The sequence below is a fragment of the Scyliorhinus canicula genome, chromosome 17 (genome assembly GCF_902713615.1).
Source record: "Scyliorhinus canicula chromosome 17, sScyCan1.1, whole genome shotgun sequence".
In the NCBI taxonomy this organism is placed as follows: domain Eukaryota; kingdom Metazoa; phylum Chordata; class Chondrichthyes; order Carcharhiniformes; family Scyliorhinidae; genus Scyliorhinus; species Scyliorhinus canicula.
In genome coordinates, this window is record NC_052162.1 from 47,542,951 (window position 1) to 47,563,992 (window position 21,042).

The following is a 21,042-nucleotide window of genomic DNA, read 5'->3' on the forward strand; positions in this document are numbered from 1 at the left end:
ATCCCAAATTTGGCCAGCCACACAACATATCTTAGGAATTTAATCAAAAAATCAATCTCGTTTGAGTGGACGATGAAACATCAAAAAGAGTGGTTGGAGTTAAAGGCGAAACTCACAACTGCATCCGGCTTAGCGTTCTTTGATCCAGATCATTAAACCGTGATCTCGACTAACGCATGTCAGGATGGTATTGGAGCAGTGTTGTTACAGAAAGACGACACCTCGTCATTGGGTTCCAGTAGCATATGCATCTCATGCAATGACACCGACAGAGTCTCGGATGTTCAAATTGAAAAGGAATGTTTAGGTCTCCTCACTGGTATCCTAAAATTCTATGATTACATTTACGGCCTGCCACCATTCACTGTTGAAACGGATCATAGACCGCTGGTGCACATCATTCAAAAGAATCTAAATGACTTGACTTCTCGATTACGAAGAATACTACTCAAACTTTGGAGATTTGATTTCAATCTTGTATATAGGGCTGGCAAATATCTAATCATTGCAGATGCATTGTCTCGTTCAGTCACTTCGCCAAATGAACCATTCGAGATAATCCAACACATCGAGTCTCAGGTACAAATGTGTGCAGACCGCAGACATCCTTCCTGCAACAGATGAAAAGATAATTCTCATAAGAGAAGAAATGAAAAAAGATCCATTGCTGCAACGAGGTATTCATAACCTCAACAATGGGTGGCTGAAAGGGCAATGTCCACAATTCCACAATGTTAATGATGATTAATGGAATACTGCTGATACTGGACAGAAGAGTCATTCCACTGTTTCTCAGGGCTATGGTGCTTCGTCAAATTCACGAGGGACTCCTCGGGATAGCAAAATGTAAACAAAGGGCCAGACAAGCCGTCTACTGGTCTGGCATCAATCAGGACATCGCGGACATGGTCCAGGATGCGAGACATGTCAAACGTTTCAACCAGCGACTTGCAATCCTCTCCTTGGTCCAGGATAGGCATTGACCTATTCCACTCTAATGGTCGTGACTACATTCTCCTTATAGACTACTACTCGAACTAGCCTGAGGTAATGAAGCTGTCCGACCTCACCTCAAAGACAGTGATCAGGGCATGCAAAGAAACTTACTCTCGTCATGGAATACTGAACACTGTTATGACTGACAACGGACCATGCTTTCACAGTCAAGACTGGACTGAATTTGCAAAACACTACAACTTTAAGCACGTCACCTCTAGTCTGCACTACCCGTAGTCTAATGGCAAAGTTGAAAACGGGGTTCACATAGTCAAATAGCTGATCAACAAAGCCTCGGATTCAGCATCTAACATTTACTTAGCACTACTCTCATATCATGCTGCTCCATTATCGACTGGCATGTCACCAGCTCAACTTCTGATGAACAGGGATCTGAGAACAACACTTCAGGCTCTGCAACTACCTAATCCAGATCACCTACCAGTGATAGAGAAGATGAAACAGCTTCGTAATGCTCAAACATATTACTACAACAAACATGTGATGAGACCATAAATTTACTCGGAACATGATTGGAAGTAAACTGTGGTTTTAATAGTCTTACAACTGAGCCTGGCTGTGACCAGAAGAACTGAGGGCAGGCTCACGCAGCTGCAGCACTTTATACTTCCGGGAGTGGGAGGGGCCATGGGCGGAGCCATGGGCGGAGCCAAGGGTGGAGCCCTGTACAAGCTCCTCATCTCCCCCTATGGGCAGAGCCGCGCAACGGCTCACAGACAGAGCCCAAAAGGACATAATACAATGCAATGCAATACAGTGTGAATTACATTCACCCCCTGTAAAAGAAAATCAAGTCCAGCGGGGGTGACGGGTCTACAGGTTGAGCCGGTCCGGTGGCCGAGTCATCCTTTGGGATCGGCGGAGCACCGGGGTTGCAGCCTCTTCGGGTGGCAGGGTGGTGACGGCCGGTGTGGGTATGAGGTGGACTCCGGGGGTGTTTCGGTCCGAGCTTCATTCCTGACCGGTGCGACGGGCGAAGTGGGGTGCAGGAAATCTGGGAGCGCAGGGAGTGGGCAGGAATCCTATAGGCGCGGGGGCGCATGGCGTGGGGGGTCGGGTGGGGTTTAGTGTGAGGGGTACCTCGGCGGTGGTGGTGGTAGTGTTGGATCCTGCAGGCGCCAGGTCCCAGAGGGAAACGGTGTCCATCTGTCCCTAACCCGCTCCTCAACCATCTTCGTGGGATCCTCCGTTTTGCCAGCAGCGCACTCACACCCACAAATTTCCTTATGGTGTGGGGGTGCCCACAATGGGAAACCCCCATTGGCTGGTTGCTGAGATGGAGAATCGCGTTGTCAAAAACGGGTGCGTTGGGACGGAGAATGCCGCCCCTTATGTTCCTCACTCCCCCACTCAATACCTTTCCATTCCCCTGACAATCGAAGTGCAGTGGCCAATGGAAAAATCGTTTGTGCGAACAATAGTGGGGACAGCGGGCAACGTATCGGGTGCCCATGTATAGTCGGAAATATCCCGAGTTTACAACATTGGTCCAGATACAAGCCATTATATAAAAAGGACAAAGATTTCCCAAAGTGTGAGGCTTTTCGGCCTATTTCAGTCTTAAATACTGAAGCTAAAATACTAGCTAAGGTTCTGATGAAAAGTCTGGAGGGGTGCCTGCCAGAAGTGATCTCTGAGGAACAGATAGAGTTTGTCAGGGGGCGACAGTTATCGTCCAACATCAGGAGGATTTTGGAAAGAGTCATGTCGCCCACTGTGGAGCAGGTGCCAGAGGTAATCAACTCCATGGATGCGGAGAAGACCTATGACTGGGTGGAGAGGAGCTACCTCTTTGAGATCTTGAGGCGATTTGGGTTTGATCCAACATTTATTTCCTTGGTGAAACTGTTATGAAATGAAATGAAAATTGCTTATTGTCACAAGTAGGCTTCAGTATTTAACACTGAAATAGGCCTATAAGCCTCACACTTTGGGGAATCTTTGTCCTTTTTCGGGATGAGAGAATTCGAGGCCTGTGCCAGTGTGGCCGGCAGGACCTCCTTGGCAGAGAGTCATTGAACATTCGCAGTAAGTGCAGTGCCAACGAGGCGATGAGCTCCTTGTAAAATTCCACCAGAAAACCATCCGGTGCTTTCCCCGATTGCATGGAATCGATACAATCCACAATTTCTCCAACTCCAACGATGCCTCCAACCCCTCTCTCTTCATCTTTTCCACCACCGGGGTGTCCAATCTGTCCCCAAATTGCTCCATCCCTGAGCCATCCTCTGGTGGCTCAGACTTGTAAAGCCCTTGATAAAAAAACTCAAAAACTCCATTGATCTTGTCAGGGGTAGTAACCAGTTCTCCCCCTCATCTTTAATCTGGGCTATCTCCCATATCAATTGGTGAGCCAATAATTGACTGGCTTTATCCCCGTACTCATAAAATGTCCCTTGCAAATGGCGAAGCTGGCTCACCCCATTCCCCATCGATTCAAGCTCTGCCTACAACTCTGCCGTCGGGACCGTGGTTCACCTCCATGATTAAGTCCAATAACCTCTGTCTTTCAGCCCTGCCAACCTTATCCTTGTGGGGCTTATACGATATTATCTCTCCTCTGATCACCTCCTTCAACACTTCCCAGAACATAGAAGGCGAGACCGTAATTCCCGAAGCCACCCTTTCACAAAACTGCTTATCTGCCAGGAGTGATGTGTCCAATCTCCATGGGGGGCACTGGGCTCGGCCAGGATCTAATCGCATATTCACATAGTGTGGAGCATGGTCTGATATTACAATCGGTGAGTACCCACCTCCCATCACCCTGGGAGTAACGCCTCTCCCACAATGAAAAAAATCTATTCTGGAATAGACCCGGTACATGTGAGAAAAAAGGAAAACTCCGTCTCCCTTGGGTGACTAAATCTCCATGGATTCCAACCCCTGCCGCCCCCGCCCCCCCCCCCCCCACCCCACCCCCCCACCCCCTACCCCCCTCCCGCCATCTGTTCCATGAATACAGCAAATTGCCTTGCCATCCCAGAAATAAATAGAGACCTAGGACTTGATCTGTCCATCCTTGAGTCCAATACACAATTGAAATCTCCTCCCATAGTCAACTGGTGTGAGTCCAGTGGTCATCTAAAATGGCCACCCGCAAAGAATGATAGGAATTGTAGTCAGGTTGGGACACAGACACAACCCACTTGTGTATTTTGCAAGCAACAACTCAGATGTATGCAGAAACCCACACCTGCTAAAGACCACTCAAAGGTCTTCCTGGGACAATGGGCTCCAGATAGAAACTTACCATAAGTAGCAGACTCAGGGGCGCTTGTTTGCCTTATTTGGGAGTGCCTATTTGCTTTGGACACTAACGGCCTTGGCCGATTAGAACCCACCAGGCCATCAAGATACCCACCCCTAATTGACCAGGCTTGATTCAGGTGATCAAAACCCTATCGATCCATTGGATCCCCACCTGGAACCGCCCAAAAGAGCACAAAAGATCAGAGCTTAAGAAGAACTGCGCAATCAGCATTCAGTCTCTTTTGGACTGGCTTCTGTCCACCAACTGCAACACATCTACCAGCCAAGTTCAAGGACCCGTGACCTCCACCTGAAGACAACACTCATCCAGCCTACCTCCAGCCGTCACATGTGAGGAAACAGATAAATGCCTTATCTACCCTGCACAGAGCCGGTCATTTGGAAGTTAAGTCAAGGTCATTTAAACTGATAGCTGTCGTCTAATGTGTAGTAGCGTGTGATTTATTAAGTACAGAACTAATCCTATGTTCAATAATAAACTGTGATTATTCTAAATACTTGGGTGATCATTAGTCCAATACATGGAGCACACTCGCACACTGTGGTCATTAATAATAAAGAGATAGAAGTCAGCAGTCCAGATCTGGGATGGCCACCAACACCATTTTGATTAAATTTGCGTTGTCCCAATTTGGTGCAGAAATGTTCACCCACCCGCCAGCACGCCATTCATCATAACATATACCACCCCTCCCTCCCAGAGTTTGTCAACGTAGCAGTTGCTCCAAAAGCTACCCTCCCGTTGATCAAAATCGCCACTGCTCTCATCCTGGAATTAAAATTTGAGTGGATCACCTGCCCCATCCACCTTATCTCAGATTCATCTGATCCCTATTCCCAAATATATCTCCTGCAAGAAGACTACCTCTGCATTCAAAGTCCTCCAATGAGTAAACACCCGGGACCTTTTAACTGAACCATTTAGTCCCCTAATGCTCTGGCCCTTCCCTCTAATAGAGTCAGCCATATCCACTCCTTGAATACCTCCAACTGGGCCCCAAATTACCTCCAATCCAGGCAGACCCAAGATAGCTCCATCTCCACCCTCACCCAGGCCCATACTTAAAGAGAACCTCCTCGCCAGCATTTTATCTACCCTCACCCTCCCAACACCCCCCTCAGTTATCCACCCAACACCCCTCACCCAACCTTCCAAACATCCGCTAACCAATTCTCCTAGCTTAAATAAGCACTCACACCCTCCCCCTCCCATCCCCAACACCGAAAACCCAACCACCTAAGCCCATTACCTCACCCCACAAACAAAACAGAACCTACTCCCATCCTAAGCATCTAGCCGCAACACGCACCCCTACTTTGCTTCTGCTAACGAGCAAAATCGCTAACCAGGCAGGGCCCATCCAGCAAGTCAAACAGAAAACAAAAGAAAAACCCAATCAGAATGAGTCAGACACCCACTTACCCCAGTCCCTCATCCAAACCAAAAGAAAAGTACATATTAGGAAAAAAAATAGAGTCCGTATCCCTCTTCGACCAATCAAACTGTCCCATACTATCACAAGTGAGAAGAAAATGGAACCCCAAATAGTTAAGACACAAACAGTGACAGGAACTATGAACATGTAAAATTCAAAAAACTCCAAAAACATCTTGTCGCCACAATCAAATGTCTTCTAGCTCGCGCCTCCACAAAGTCATTCGCCTCCTCCAGTGTATTGAAGTAATGGTCTTTGTTTTTAAATGTGATCCACAATCGAGCTGGGAAACACCATTCCGAATTACATCTATTTTTGTCAAGCTCCGCCTTGACCTCGTTGAACTGAGCTCATCGCTTCGCCAGTTCCGTCCCGATGTCCTGGTAAGTTTGAATATGGTGCCCTTCCCAATATTTTCGCTCGTGGCCTTCGCCCATCTCAAAATCTGCTCTTTATCAAGAAATCTATGGAGGCAGACTATGACCGCCGCTGGTGGATCCCCAGATTTTAGTTTCTGTCGTAGTAACCGGTGGGCCGATCCACCTCGGGAGGGTAAGCAAAGACCCCCCTCCCCACCAACTTCCCGAACATCTTCGCCACAAATACTGTGGCATTCGTGCCTTCAATGCCTTCCGGTAGCTCGACAATCCGCAGATCTTTGACGCCTGGACCTGTTCTCACGCCTTGTGCCTCCATCTGCTGCTCTGCCCTCTCCAAGGTTACCCAAAGGGGGGGCCATCGCTTCCTCGATGGTTCTGGAAAGATCTTCCACCATCAGCTGCCTTTGTTTATGGAAATCCCCCACAAGGAATTCCATCAATTTCTTTATTGGTTCCAGGGAAGGCGTCGACGATACAGAGGGAATCCGCCATGTTTTTCTTTCTCTTCACCATGAGGTATTGCCAAAGCTGTCTTCTGCCTGGTTTTACCTCCTCCAGGAATCACACATCGGAGCAGAGACCAGTAAGTTAAGATTCTCATCTTTATTTTCCCCAAATTACACCCGTAAATCGGGAGGCAAGGGCCAAATGTGCGTCTTGTACCCGACCACTCACCGCATCATCCAGTTGTCCGGAAAAACGTTTTCACAATGTGAGTGGTAATGATCTGGAACTTGTCTACAAGGATGGGTTCAAGTGGAGACCATCAATGATTTCAAAAGAAAATTGGTTGGAGACTTGAGGGAAATAAACGTGTATAGTTTCAGGGATAGAGCAGAGTAATGGTATTGACTGGATTGTTCTAGAGAGAGCAGGCATGGATTTGATGGGCCAAATGGTCTTTTTTATGTGCCCTATTGATTCTATAAATGTATTGATTTGTGGTAGGAAGGAAAGAGTTACTAAGGCACTCGAGTAAGTATTGAGAGTGAGAGAGCGAGAGAAGTGCATTAACCTTGATGGCAGTGTGACTCTAAAGTGAATTAAGCATTCAAAGCCACACATCTATGCTCCAGGCTGTGGTTCCTTCAGCCTGATTCAATGCTTCCTTCTTCACTTTCACAATCCCCACTGTTGTTGTTGCTTGAGTCATTCGATTCAGTGCTGTACTGGTGATATCATCACTTTGTTTGGCTATGAATGGAGCTATTATGCAGAAAAGGGGCACAGACCCTGTATCATAAATGCAGTTTTTTCGCCTGAGGTACTGAGTTGTGGCACAGCCTTGTCATGCCAAATGGAAAGAATTTACAGAATGAGGGCATGAAATGGGATTTTGTATGCGTGCGTGTATGTGTGTCCATGACCATCTTTATGCCGATGCATCTGCATGTGCACGTACATTTGTCTTTAATTACATATTAAGTATGTGTAGATTGACATTCAAAGATCTCAGTGCATTTTTTTCTTGCAGGTGTGAACGTATTTGTGCACAGGCGGGTGGATTTGTTGGAAGATGAATCGACCTGGCTGAAGGGAAGGCAGACCTTTATAGCCAATACTTCTGTTTTCGCATCCAGTTTAAAACTTTATCACAGTGTTCTGTACCAGAGGCAAAACCTCAGGGGCACCCTCACTCAATCCTACTTTGCCTAGCTGTTCTATGTCATCAGCATGATCTTCTAAGGATAAATATGTCATATTGTTCCTAGCAGAGACTGAAGACTGACTAACATGGTAACCAGCGTCTGAGTCCTGTCACACCACAAGTTGGAATACCTTTGTTCCTGGTCACTGGGCTGAGTTTGAAGTCTGCGTTCTCTTCCATAACTAGGTGACTCACCATACAGTGACAGTCATTTACTTGATCGATATTAACTTATTTGCCACGTGTAACATTACACCACACAGTTTCCACATACACCCTTCCATTTTTCTGATTGTACAGCAAGGAGATTTCCCTCTGTATTCAAAACATTGACTCATCACCCTACAATTTTCCACATTAACCTTTTTTGTTGTGCTTGGTATCCAAGGCCACTCCTCTGCTTTGTATTCGTTCGAGATGCATTTCTCTTTGTGGGAAGGTGCAAGTTGTTGATGCTTGAGGTCACCTGTAGATGGTGCTGTTGTTGATTTTATTGCCCTTGACCACACTTCTTCCTGTGTAGTCTGACTGTTTCAAGTTTACAGCATGCATTATACATGAAATTGCTATAGAAATTTTGTCTAAAGAATTCCTGCCAAAATAGAGACGGATAGTGAATAAGTAATTATTACAAAGCCTTTACGTTTTATTTTACTTTCAATTTTATCCATTCTTACCCTGAATCTTCACCCTGACTATAAATGTATTTATTGGTGGTAGGAAGGAAAGAGTTGCTGAGGTACAAGGGATATCCCTTTCAGTGTTGTAAAATAACAATCATTGTTCCAATCTTTTATTTTTCAGATACTTAGCGTTTCACAAGAAAAATTAATCTTTTCATTGTGATGAAAGACTGTTGTTATCAATCAATCGATTGGAGATTGTATTGGCAGTCACAGCTAAGCAGATTAAGTGGAATATTCGATTGAAGATTGTTAAATAATGCCGGATTGGTTCAACAGTGGACACTTGAGGCTGTTAAAACAAATTAGTTCTGTTGAAGGGTGGAGTAGGTCTGAGGCTTGGAATTCTGCCATGAATAACTAACTTGACTTCCCAAAACCCCCATATAAGGCACAAATTAGAAGTGTGATAGAATACTCTCCATTTATCTCCATGAATTAAGCTCTCAGGAAGCTCAGCAGCCCCATTTGGAAGAAAGCAACATTTGTGATTGGCACCACTCCACCACATTTAATATTCACTCCCTCCACCGTCAACACGTCATGGCAGCAGTGTGTACCATCGAAAGCAGCAACTTGCCAAGGTTTCTTTGACAGCACCTCCCATGTCTACCACCAGGAAAGTTAAGTGCATAGGAACACCAACAATTGCAAGTTCCCCTCCAAGGAACAGACTGCCCTGATTTGGAAAAATATCGCCAGACTGCAACATTTAAAGAGCAGGCTCATCGCCACCTTCTCAAAGACAATTAGGAATGGGAAGTAATTGCGTGCTATACCCACATTCCATGAGTAAATGAAAGATAAGTCAAAATTGAGCATGGCAAGATCTCACAAATATTTATCTAATAATGTTAATGTTGGTTGAGGGATAAATATTGGCCAACTCACCAGTAGGAACTCCCTTGCTCTTCTTCAAAATAGTGCCCCGGGTTCTTTACATCCATCTGAGAGGACTGTTTTTAACTTCTCATGCAAAAGAAGATATATCTGACAGTGCAGCACTCTGTCAGTAATGAACTCGATGTCAACATACATTTTGTGCTCTACTCTCTGTAGTGGACATAAACTCCGACTGTGAGACTGTGAACTACAATAACTGCAAGGTATTTATTATCGGGAGCTGGATTGTATGGTTTAGTGATTGCAGCTGAAAAGCTTTTAAATATCATTGCACTGTCTGCTGATTTTATACCACCCAAGGACAACACAATAAAATTCAGCACTAAATTAATATCTGTGAAGGATGAGGGCATGAGGAGTGTAATTCCATTCGAACCGGAGGATCCCTCTGTGTCAATGACCTGATTCTCATTTCTTTATTTTGCAGTGAGTGGATGTACCAATGTCATATGATCAAAATCTGCTTCATATAAAGATTGGCATGAAGGAACATTGTTCTCTGCATTGGGCGTCTGGCCAAACTCCACCCTGGCAAGTGGCCAAGGGCTGCTAAAAGGTCCAAGATGTCCTAGACAAATGGATGCATAGCTTTTAGTTTGTGACGTGCTTGCAACCCTAATGCTGATGTATCATATCGCTTCTTTCCACTTTTGTTTATTAAAATTATCTCTCCGACTGCTGTTAATTTTCTGTACGGTTTGTGAGTTGACAGCTAGCATGTGGGGACAATTCCCGACAGTGAGCTGGTGTTTCAAGAATTGGCAAAACTGTACAAATAATACACAATTTAGGTCATTAAGTGTTGATTGCTTTTAGCTGAAAAAGAAACCAGCAGCAGTATATAAATACAGGAAATGACTGCATTACATTTCGTTTTATATGCTTTGATGTTGCCTCTGCCACTTGTAATGGCTCACAATCCCTCCTCTAACTACCCAAGGCCCATTGTTGTTTCATATTGAGCATATTGCCTACTTCATCCATGTGCTTATCACTGTAGATTTGAGTCATTGTCACTCTGATGGGTAACTTGTGGTTAATCACTTGGCATCAGGTAATTGATGAGTTGTTCCTCCTCTTGATTAGAATCTTAGCACAAAGAAAATTGTTATCTGCAGGCCACAAATTTGGGCGAAGTCCAATCGGGATATTTTGAGGTAATTGTTTTTTGTTGTTTTTTTGGCAGATCTCTTTATTAAATTATTCCCCAATCCCTCCTCAATGATTCCACCCAGCCCCCGCTCAATATTTACAGTATTTCATTTTTGTGAACCATTATGGGCTGCATTCTCCACTGCATCGGGGACTCTGCTACCGGCAGCAGGCGGCGGAGAATTCAACTCAGGCAGAAAACAGGATCGGTGTCCGGCACCAATCCTGTTCTGATGCTTTATACCCCTGCTGGCATTGGAATCGAGATTTTTCCCCGCGCGAGCGGGAGGATGCAAATGGGCCATAAGACCCATCTACATTGTATTAACAGGCCTGGGCACCATATTCTCTGGGCCCGTGATTCTCCAGTCCTCTGCGTTGGGAATCATGTGGGAAAGAATTGGAGCAGTTCTTGACAAGCGTGTACCTGACGTGGTGGATCTCTTGGTATGCCAAGGGGGTAGACCATTAAGGGAGTTGCCTCCAAAGTCCATTGGGTGGCCACCATCCCCCCCACAACGCAAGATCTGCCCAACCCATCCCCACCAGATTCCCCCCACCACCCCTCCAAAGAGAGACCCCCAGAGACCCCACAGACTCCCAAATTAAAGATACTCTTAGAGACCCCCTAATTAAAGAGACCCCCCACCAGACACTCTCAACTTAAAGAGACCTCCACCATATTAAAGAGACCCCTACTAGAGACCCCCAGTTAAAGAGGCCTCCATCAGCGACCCCCCCCCCCCCCCAGAAGAGAGATTTCTGTCTGAAAGCCCCCCAGAAGAGGCACACCTGTCTGTAAGCTGGAGAGCACTCCATAAAGAGGCAGTGAAAAAATAATAACTGCTTTAAAACTCACCTGTGCAATGCACCTGCTAGTTCAGACAGAGGAAGCAGCATCTGTCAATTATTGGAAAGAGAAAATCTGTCAGATGGGTTAAAACCCCCTCAGATCTTCGATCTGCAAGCCATTCATTCACATCTGCATTGTTGTCCCTTGGCTTGAGTGACTTTGAAAAAGTCAGATGTGAAACAAACACAAAGTACTTAACTCTCTTTGATGTGGTTCAGGAGTTGTCAATCATAGCTTTATATTAATAAATATTGTTGTTAGTTTCACAGCTGACTACTTCCGAATCACTCGTGAGATGGGAGATGAATGGGACAATGCAGGTAACCCAGAAATTCCGGAGTGGGGGATGTAGAACCTCGCTATCAGGCTGCCCACTCAAAATGGCGGTCAGATAGTTGGATTCCCTAGGGAATCACTCGCAATCCCAGTCATGCAAATATTTACATGGCTAAGGATTGGGAATAGCTTCCAGATTTGTGTTTCCAATGTGAGCATATGAGAACATATGGCGGGATTCTCCGTTGCCCGACGCCGAAATCGTATTCGGCGATCGGGCAGAAGATTCCTGTTTGCGACTGAATCGGGGCAAGAGCCGTTTTTCGGATGCTCCGTCCCCTCTAAATCGGCATCATCGAGACACACACTGCATGCCGTTGCAAAGAGAACAAAGATAATTACAGCACAGGAACAGGCCCTTCAGCCCTCCCAGCCTGCGCCGATCCAGATCCTTTATCTAAACCTGCCGCCTATTTTCCAAGGATCTACTTCTCTCTGTTCCCCGCCCGTCCATATATCTGTCCAGATGCATCTTAAATGATGCTATTGTGCCCGCCTCTACCACCTCCGCTGGCAAAGTGTTCCAGGCACCCACCACCCTCTGCGTAAAAAACTTTCCACGCACATCTCCCTTAAACTTTCCCCCTCTCATGTTGAAATCGTGACCCATTGTGATTGACACCCCCACACTTGGGAAAAGCTTGTTGCTAACCACCCTGTCCATACCTCTCATAATTTTGTAGACCTCAATCAGGTCCCCCCTCAACCTCCGTCTTTCCAATGAAAACAATCCTAATCTACTCAACCTTTCTTCATAGCTAGCACCCTCCATACCAGGCAACATCCTGGTGAACCTCCTCTGCACCCACTCTAAAGCATCCACATCCTTCTGGTAATGTGGCGACCAGAACTGCACGCAGTATTCCAAATGTTGCGACGGTTTTCAGCGCATCACTTTGAGGCCCTCCCCGATGCTCCGCCCCCAATGGGCCGGGTTCCCGAACATGCGGGTCGCGTGTGGTCTGAGGTTCCATATACCCAGTGTGGTGGCTGCGGACTCTGCCCAGCACTGCCACAGTCTGGCGGGAGCCATGCTGTCGGCGGGGGGGGGGGGGGGGGGGGGGCTTTGGCGAGGGCTGGTGGGGGGTGTCCAGGGGGTGGAGAGGGGGTGTCCAGGAGGACACCATTTGGCCTGCCGGGTCCACACGTGGCCGGCATCATGTTGGACTGCTGCAGGTCATCACTGTACGCACGCGCGGGTACGGACCCGGCAATTCTCTGGCCGTTTATGCTGGGAACACCGGGGGTTTTATGTGGCGTGGCTGCTAGCCCCTCAACGGGCGGAGAATCGGTGTGCAGGCACCACCAACTTTTTATTGTAAAATAGACACTTGGTCCCGACATAGCCTCAGAATCGGAGAATCCAGCCCATGGTCACCTAAATGGAGAATCCTGCCCTATGTGTTTTTATTCCATTATTACACCTTTTCATGATACTATTAGTACACAGAATGGGATATCTGAGCATGATGATTTCTCCCTGTAACTTATGAGAAATACTACTACACAAGAACAGAGGATGCTGGAAAAACTCAGGGGGTCTGGCAGCATTTGTAAGGGGAGAAAACAGAGTTAACGTTGTGAGTCCTTTAGCTCTTTGTCAGAACTGAAGGGAGGGAGGGAATGTGTCAGAGCTGTGAGAAGTTGCAACAAGAAGACAGATGGCCTGGTATGGGAGGGTGGGGTTTCCATTGAGGCAATACATGTATGGAATATTTTTTAAAAGGTATTTAAGATGGAGAAGAAAGGTCACAATCTGCCAAACGCAGACGTTGAGTCCTGAGGGCTGCAACATTCCCAACCAGCAGCTGAGATCCTGCTCATCCAGCTTGCGATGGTCTTCACTGGAACATTGCAGCAGCCAAGGATGAACATGTGGGCAGGAGAGCCAGATGCCAAGTTAAACTGGAAGGTTGGGGCCATGCTTGTGGCCTGAGTAAAGTGTTCCACAAAGTAATAAACTGACTTCATTTGATACTTATCAGAGATAGCAGTCATCCAGTCTGCATTTAGTTTTCCCACTATAAAGGAGACCTCGTTGGGCGCAGCGAGTACAATAAACCAAATTAAACGAATTGCAAGTGAAACACGACTTAACCTGAATGGTGTGTTTTGGGCCTTGAATGGTGAGGAGGGAGGAGAAAAAGGGGCAGATGTTGCGCTTTCTGCGATTGTAAGGGGTGGTGTCATGGGAAGGGGATGGGAGTTGAGCGTGAAGGAGGAGTGGACCAGGGTCTCACAGGGGGAGTGGTCCCTGCAGAATGCTGACAGGCGAGTGAGGGGAAGATGTGTTTCATGGTAGCAGAATACGGAGGTGATTGCTTGAATACAGAGGCTCGTGGGCTTTTAAATGAGTACAAGGGTGACCCTAACATGGTTCTGGGAGGGAGGGGAAGGCATGAGGGCAGAGGTGCCGGAAAGGGGTCGAACCGGGTTGAGTGCCTTAATCACATGTGGGGGGAAACGTCGCTTAAGGCAAAAGGCAGACAGATCAGAAGCATGTTCAGGTTAAGTGGATTGGCCATGCTAAATTGCCCCACAGTGTCCAAAGGTTAGGTGAGTGACGTAGATAAGATGGAAGTGTAAACTTAGGCAGGGTGTGGGGTGGCATGCGGTGCAGTGGTTAGCACTGGGACTGCAGTGCTGAGGACCCGGGTTCGAATCCCGGCCCTGGGCCACTGTCCATGTGGCGTTTGCAAATTCTCCCCGTGTCTGCGTGGGTTTCACCCCCACAACCCAAAGGTGAGCTTGTTAAGTGGATTAGCCTCACTAAATTGCCCCTTATTTGGAAAAGAAAAATAATTGATTACTCTCAATTTATAAAAAAAAACAGGCAGGCTCTTTCAAGGGCTGGTGTAGACTCGATGGACCGTATGGCCTCCTTCTGCACTGTAAATATCATGGGGGCACCATTTTCAAAGGTGACATCATCAGATCAGATGCGACGGTGGTGGAGAAACTGGGAGCATGGGATGGAGCCCTTACAAAAAACAGAGGGCTGGATTCTCCACACCCCGACGCCGATATCGTGGCCGGCACCGGGGCGGAGAATCCATTTCCCCACACGGAACTGGGACCAGCGGCGGTTCTCTGATTCTCCGGGCCCTGGAATGCGGCGTACTCTGCCGCATAGCACCTACCTGTGGCCATTGCTGGAGGCCCACCCCGCCATTCTCCGTCCCCGGCCGGCTGAAGTCCTGACGGTATGGATGTCCATGGTCCTGTCTGTCGGGATACTGGCGTGGCGGCTGCGGACTCAGTCTGTGGCCGCTCTGGTCGGGGGCAGGCCGATCGGAGGGCAGGGAGGGCCTTATACACAGCGGGGCAGGTTTTGGGCGGACGGTCAAGGTGGGGCGCGCGGCCAATTGGCGGCACTATGTTTAGGGTCCAGCTCTGGGGTCTGAGTCCGCTATGGAGCACGGCATGGCCGCTGGAGGCCGCCACTGTGCACACGCGCGGCCTCCGACCCAGAAGTGCGGGGACCTGTATCTGCAGCGAAAGCTGCTGGTTTCATGCTGGTTCACTACTCACCTTCTGCAAGGCCAGGAATATATGGCCCTTTCACGCCAGTTTTTCTGGCGTAAAAGTCCACCGTTTTTACGACTGCGTGGGGACATAGTCCCAAAAACAGAGAATCCAGCCCAGGGTAGTCAAGGTTGCTGTGCGAGTTGGTGGGTTTGTAAAGAATATTGGTGGCCAATCTATCACCGGAAATTGAGACAGAGAAGTCAAGGAAGGGAAGGGAAGTGTTGGAGATGCACCATATGAAGATGAGAGAGGGGTGGAAATTGGAAGCAGAATTGGTCAATTTTACCAGGTGTAAATGAGAGCATTAAAACAGTCATCAATGTCACTGAAAAAAGAGTTGTGGGACCAGGCCTGAGTAGGACTGGGACAAGGAGATTTCCGCACAACCTACAAAAAGGCAGGCATAACTGGGACTCTTGCAGGTACCCATATCCACACCATTTATTTGCAGTAAGTGAGACCAGCTAAAGGAGAAATTATAGTGGAGGACTAGGATTATTTGAGCCTCTGCTCAAGGAAGAAGCGGAGTGCCCTCGGACCACCCTGGTGGGGGATGGAGGTGCAGAAGGATCGGGCATTCTAAGTGAAGAGGAGGCAGTTAGGACCAGGAAACTCAAAATTGTTGATATGACGTAGGGCATCAGATGAATCATGAATGTGGGTGGGAAGAGAATGAACAAGGGGAGAGAGAGGATGGAGTCAAGATAGGAGTAAATGATTTCTGTGGGGGAGGAACAGGCTGACAGAATAGGTCTACCAGGGCAGCCCTGTTTGTGCATTTTTGGAAGGAAGTAGAGGCGGGCTGTGTGGAGTTAGGGGTCTGTGAGGTTGGAGGCTGTGGAGGGAAGATCAGCAGAAACAATGTTTGGCGGTGAAGTCAGGGTGCAGTGGGAGGTTGGAGGAAATGTCTGAGAGTTGGCGCTCAGCCTCCATGAGGTAGAGGGCACCAGATGACAATGGCAGCATCCTTGTCAGCAGGTTTGATCACAAGATCAGGGTTGGACCTAAGAGAAAGGAATGCATCCATTCAGAGGGAGACAGGTTGGAGTGGGTGAGGGGAGCAGAGAAATTGAGATGGCCGATGTCATGCCGACAGTTCTCAATGAAAAGATAGGAGCCCAGAGGTTGGAGTCCAGTTAGAGGGAGAATACTGGAGACTGGTGAAAAGGAATCTGTCCAAAGGACTCCTGTCCAAAGAAGTGAGCATGGAGACGACGGAAGAAGTGCTCAGCACCTTGCCAAGCCCGAAATTCATTGAGGTGAGGACATAAAGTGATGAAAACGAGCTGCTGTGTACAGAATGTTTGGCATCAGAGAGGGGCAGATCAGAGGCTCTAGTAAATACACAACAAGATCTTGGTTTAGAAGAAGGAATGGGGTCAGAAGGATGGGAAGGTGTGGAGGGTCCTGAATGGGCATTGGTATCGATAGATTGCTAGAGTTTGCATTCCTTACCACTTGAAAGAAAGAAAAAGAGCTTTTTGTTAAGGTGTTGAATGAGATTAGGAATAAAATGGAAATGGGAGACAAGGATATCTTTGAGGAAGGGTAAGTCGGTTCTGCTGGGGAGAGAGGTCGGGTGTGTATAATGAGGTGGCGCATGGCACTGAGTGTAGATCTCAGAATGCAGTGAGAACAGCAGCCGAAGGAACATTGTATATCCTGGAGATTCCTGTCATCCTGGGGGGATTCAAAACATAAGGGATGGAAGTTGAATTAGAATTGACGTGGGTGAGTCAGAAATGGTGGCAGTTGTTAAGGAAGGAAATGTGACTGTGGTAGCGGGTTTTGGTGAACACCATGTCAAACACCAAGAGGGAAATGAAAAGCAATGAAGGTGAACATGATAAAAGTGTCATGTGAGAGTACCTTTCAGAAATGGGTGTTTATCAAATAGCTGTAGTGGATGTACCTTTAAGAAATGGGTGTTTATAAAATAGCTGTAGTGATGTCGGAGCTGGGCTGTCTGTCTGCTTTTACTTTCGTTTTTGAGCTGGCAGCTACAGTGTGTGTTTAGTGATAGAAACTGTCTTTGATGTGGTCCAAGAGCTGTCAATCAGAGCAAGATGTTAATAAACATTGTGGTTACATTCACAGTTGATTACTTGAAATTCACTCAAGCATGAAGGGAAATGAGATTAAACATTCCAGTCTACTGGCTATGTGTGGAAACTATCAATCATAGCTTCATAAAGCCAATTTCACATTGATCTGAATAAAAGCCTTGCAGACCAAAGATCTGAGGGGTTTTAAAACCAGATAATGTGGTTTTCATTTTCAACGATTTGACAGGTGCTTCGGCCTCTGCCTGAGCCAACAGGTGTATTGCACAGGTGAGTTTTAAAACAGTGATTCTTTTACCTGTCTCTGTCTGGACTGCACCCTAGCTCCCAGGCAGGGGTCTTGTAATGAGGGGCTTCCAGACAAGGGTTATCTTATGGGGATTTCTGGTGGATGTCTCTGTAATGCGGGGTGTTTCTGGTAGAGGTCTCCCTTATGGGGGTTCTCCGATGGGGGGCACTGGTTGGAGGATCAGATGGTGTGGGGTGGGCAGGATTTGCATTGTGGGGGACAACCAATGGACTTTTGAGGCAGCTCCTAAAAGAGGTTCTCCCTTGGCCCACCCTGAGATCCACCACACCAGGGCCACTCTGAGAAGTACCTGCACCAAATCTTGTCCACATGAATCCCCACCCAGGGGACCAGAGAATTGTTTAACCTGGGTTTGGAGAATTTAGTGCCCAGCCCATTACAAAAATGCAAATGGTCAATTTGACCCATTTGCATCCTCCCACTGGCACGGGACACGAACCTCAATGCTGCTGTCAGCAGGGGATCTGTTTTTTGGCCAACACTGGATTCCCCACCACATCGGGAACTCTGCTACCAGCGGCGTGCTGACCAGCAAATCTGGCAGCACCTATAAGGAGAGAAAACAGAGTTAACGTTTCGCGTCCTTTCGCTCTTTTTCAGAACTGAAGGGAGGGAAAATGTGTTCGAGCTGTAAGATATTGCAACAAAAAGTAGCAACTTTAAGAACAAAAGATAGATGGCCTGTTGTGGGACGGCGAAAATGGGTCATTTTTGGAACTAAGTGCGAGTGAACACAGGCTGAGATCTTGCCATTGCAGCTGACTTGAAACACCCCGCCAAACTCAAATGCCAAAATTACACGTTAAAATGTTTTGGGGTGAATCACACCCATCATTTGGCTCCTATTTGAATTTAGTGATTCAGGTATCAGCTCTGGTTGCCGGAAAGTGGAATCACCTGAAATTCTCAATAGATGACAATACGGAGCAGCCCACCACCACTGGATTATGTTTTTTCAGTGCAAACTGAAACATTTGAAAACTACAAACAGGAAAATAAAAACAGCTGGTGCATTGATCTTGTCCCATCCAGTCATGATGCAACCGAGCATCATAATCCTCACTGCAATGAGCAGGCGCCTACTGGGTAAGCCACAAATTAGATTTGAAACAATTCATGGAGTATAAATTTTGAAAACAATTAATAAGAGTTCCAGTGGTACATATTGACCATGAGGCACATCACCTGAAACCCCATCTACTTTTTCATTATGCTGCATTATAAGTCACAGTCAGGAACTGGGTTACAGTGTTATTAAAATTGCCTTCACCTTGCTTCCTAGGATACATAGAAATATACATAGAAAATAGAAGAGGAGGAGGCCATTCGGCCCTTCGAGCCTGTTCAGCCATTCATGACTGATCATCAAGTTCAAGCCTTCCCCCCACCCCCATATCCCTCCATCCCTTTAACCCCAAGAGCTATATCTAATTCCTTCTTGAAATTACACAAAATTTTGGCCTCAACTACTTTCTGTAGCAGTGAATTCCAGATACACCACTCTCTGGGTGAAACGATTTCTCCTCACATCAGTTCTAAGAGGTTTACCTCTGATCCTCTAACTATGACCCCTAACTCTGGACTTCCCCACCACCAGGAACATTGGGCGCGATTCTCCACTCCCGGGAAAAATCGTGAATGCCGTTGTGAACTCGGCCGAGTTTCACGATGGCCTCGGAGCCCGCTCCTCTCACCGAATTCACCCCCGCCCGGGGGGCTAGGAGCGGCGCTCCATTATTCTCGGCCGCCGGGCCTTGACGCATCGCGCCGCGAATGACGCGACGGCGCGCCTATGTGACGTCAGCCACGCCGGCGCAGGTTGGCCGGCTCCAACCCGCGCATTCGCGGCTGACGTCACAACGGCTGACAGCTCGAACCCACGCATGCGTGGTGGCCGTCTTTACCCTCAGCAGCCCCACCACTTGCAAGTTCTGGCTTGAGGGCAATTAAGACGTGGTGGCTTGATCTTGCGGGGCAGCGGAGGGGAAATAGTGCGTCCGATTGAGACGCCGGCCTGACGATCGGTGGGCACCGATCGCGGGCCTGTCCCCTGCCAAGCACAGTCGTGGTGCTCATTCCCCACCAGGCCCCCTACAAGCCCCAAAACGGGCATCTCACGGCAAATTCACGACGGCAGCGAGCAGGTGTGGTTGCCGCCATCGTGAAACGGTCGCGAACAGCAGGCTGCTCGGCCCATCTGGGTCGGAGAATCGCGAGCGATGATTTTTCCGAGCGGGGGGTGGGAGAATCGCGGGGGCGCCAGGGGCTAATGAAATTAGTCGGGGAGCCCTCCCGCGATTCTCCCACCCGGCGTGGGGAGCGGAGAATCGCGCCCATTCTTTCTCAGTCTACCCTGTCAAATCCTGTTAGAATTATATAAGTTTCTGTGAGATGGTGCTTATGGCTTAATATCATTTCTGTTACATAAATGACATGAAATTGCTTAGGGAGTTTGGATGCAGCTGCCTCTTATCTTTGTTGGTTACAATGATTCAGGTGCCATGGGGCAGTAGCTTTTGTATTTCTCTGGGGAGGTTCAATTAGACGGTGAAGGACAGCCAAGTGAAGATGATTTACTTGGAACAGGAATCTTGTACAGGGCAATGTCACCCAAGAGGTCACAGAGATAATGGAGTAGAACAGATGTGCTGAAATGGGAGTTGGTCTCACTTCCGTGGTCACTCTGATACTCTATCAATCCAGGCCTGCGATGAGCAACGTGAGTTATGAGAAAGGGTCAGGAAGTTGGACCTAGTTTCATTTCAAAAGAGCTTTTGAAATGATTAAATCAAAGTTTTTTTTCCTCAAAATTTGATAAAGTTTATCTACAAAAGTGATTTTACAAAAGTGCATTCTGGCCTGGAAGCCAACCAGCCATGGAATATTTGGGAATTGGTCGATCATTTTAAAATGAGGAGTAAATGGGAAATTCGGGCAGAAATATCATCACTTGGGGTAAGTGCCAAAGGAAAGGGATTTGAACTGGAGACTTCTATCAATTTGGTCATTGTAAGTTGAAAAGACCAATAATTAAATGTTTCAGTGGAGAGACAGTATGTGTGAGAGGGAGAGAAAGTATGCAGGCAGAATTGAGATCTCCTAAAGTGGGAAGTGTTCCTATTTATGAGGTTAACTACGTCCTCTTGCAAAAAACATGGCACGTGAAAACTGGGGAATGTATCATTCTCTCTTTAACCTGATCTGTTTCTGTCCCGCTGCTACCTCTATCACCCTGTTGCTTCTTCCATCTTCCTGATTTCTCCTATCCTCACACTCCCGTCCATTTGTTCTGCTTCCTCATTCATTTTATCCGCCCTTTGCTTTTCTGAGTATTTATTCATGCGATGTGGGCCTCACAGGCTCGGCCAGCATTCACTGCCTAGCCTTAATTGCCCTTGAGGAGGTGGTGGAGTGCTGCCTTCTTGAACAATTGGAATCCATATATTGTAGGGACACTGTG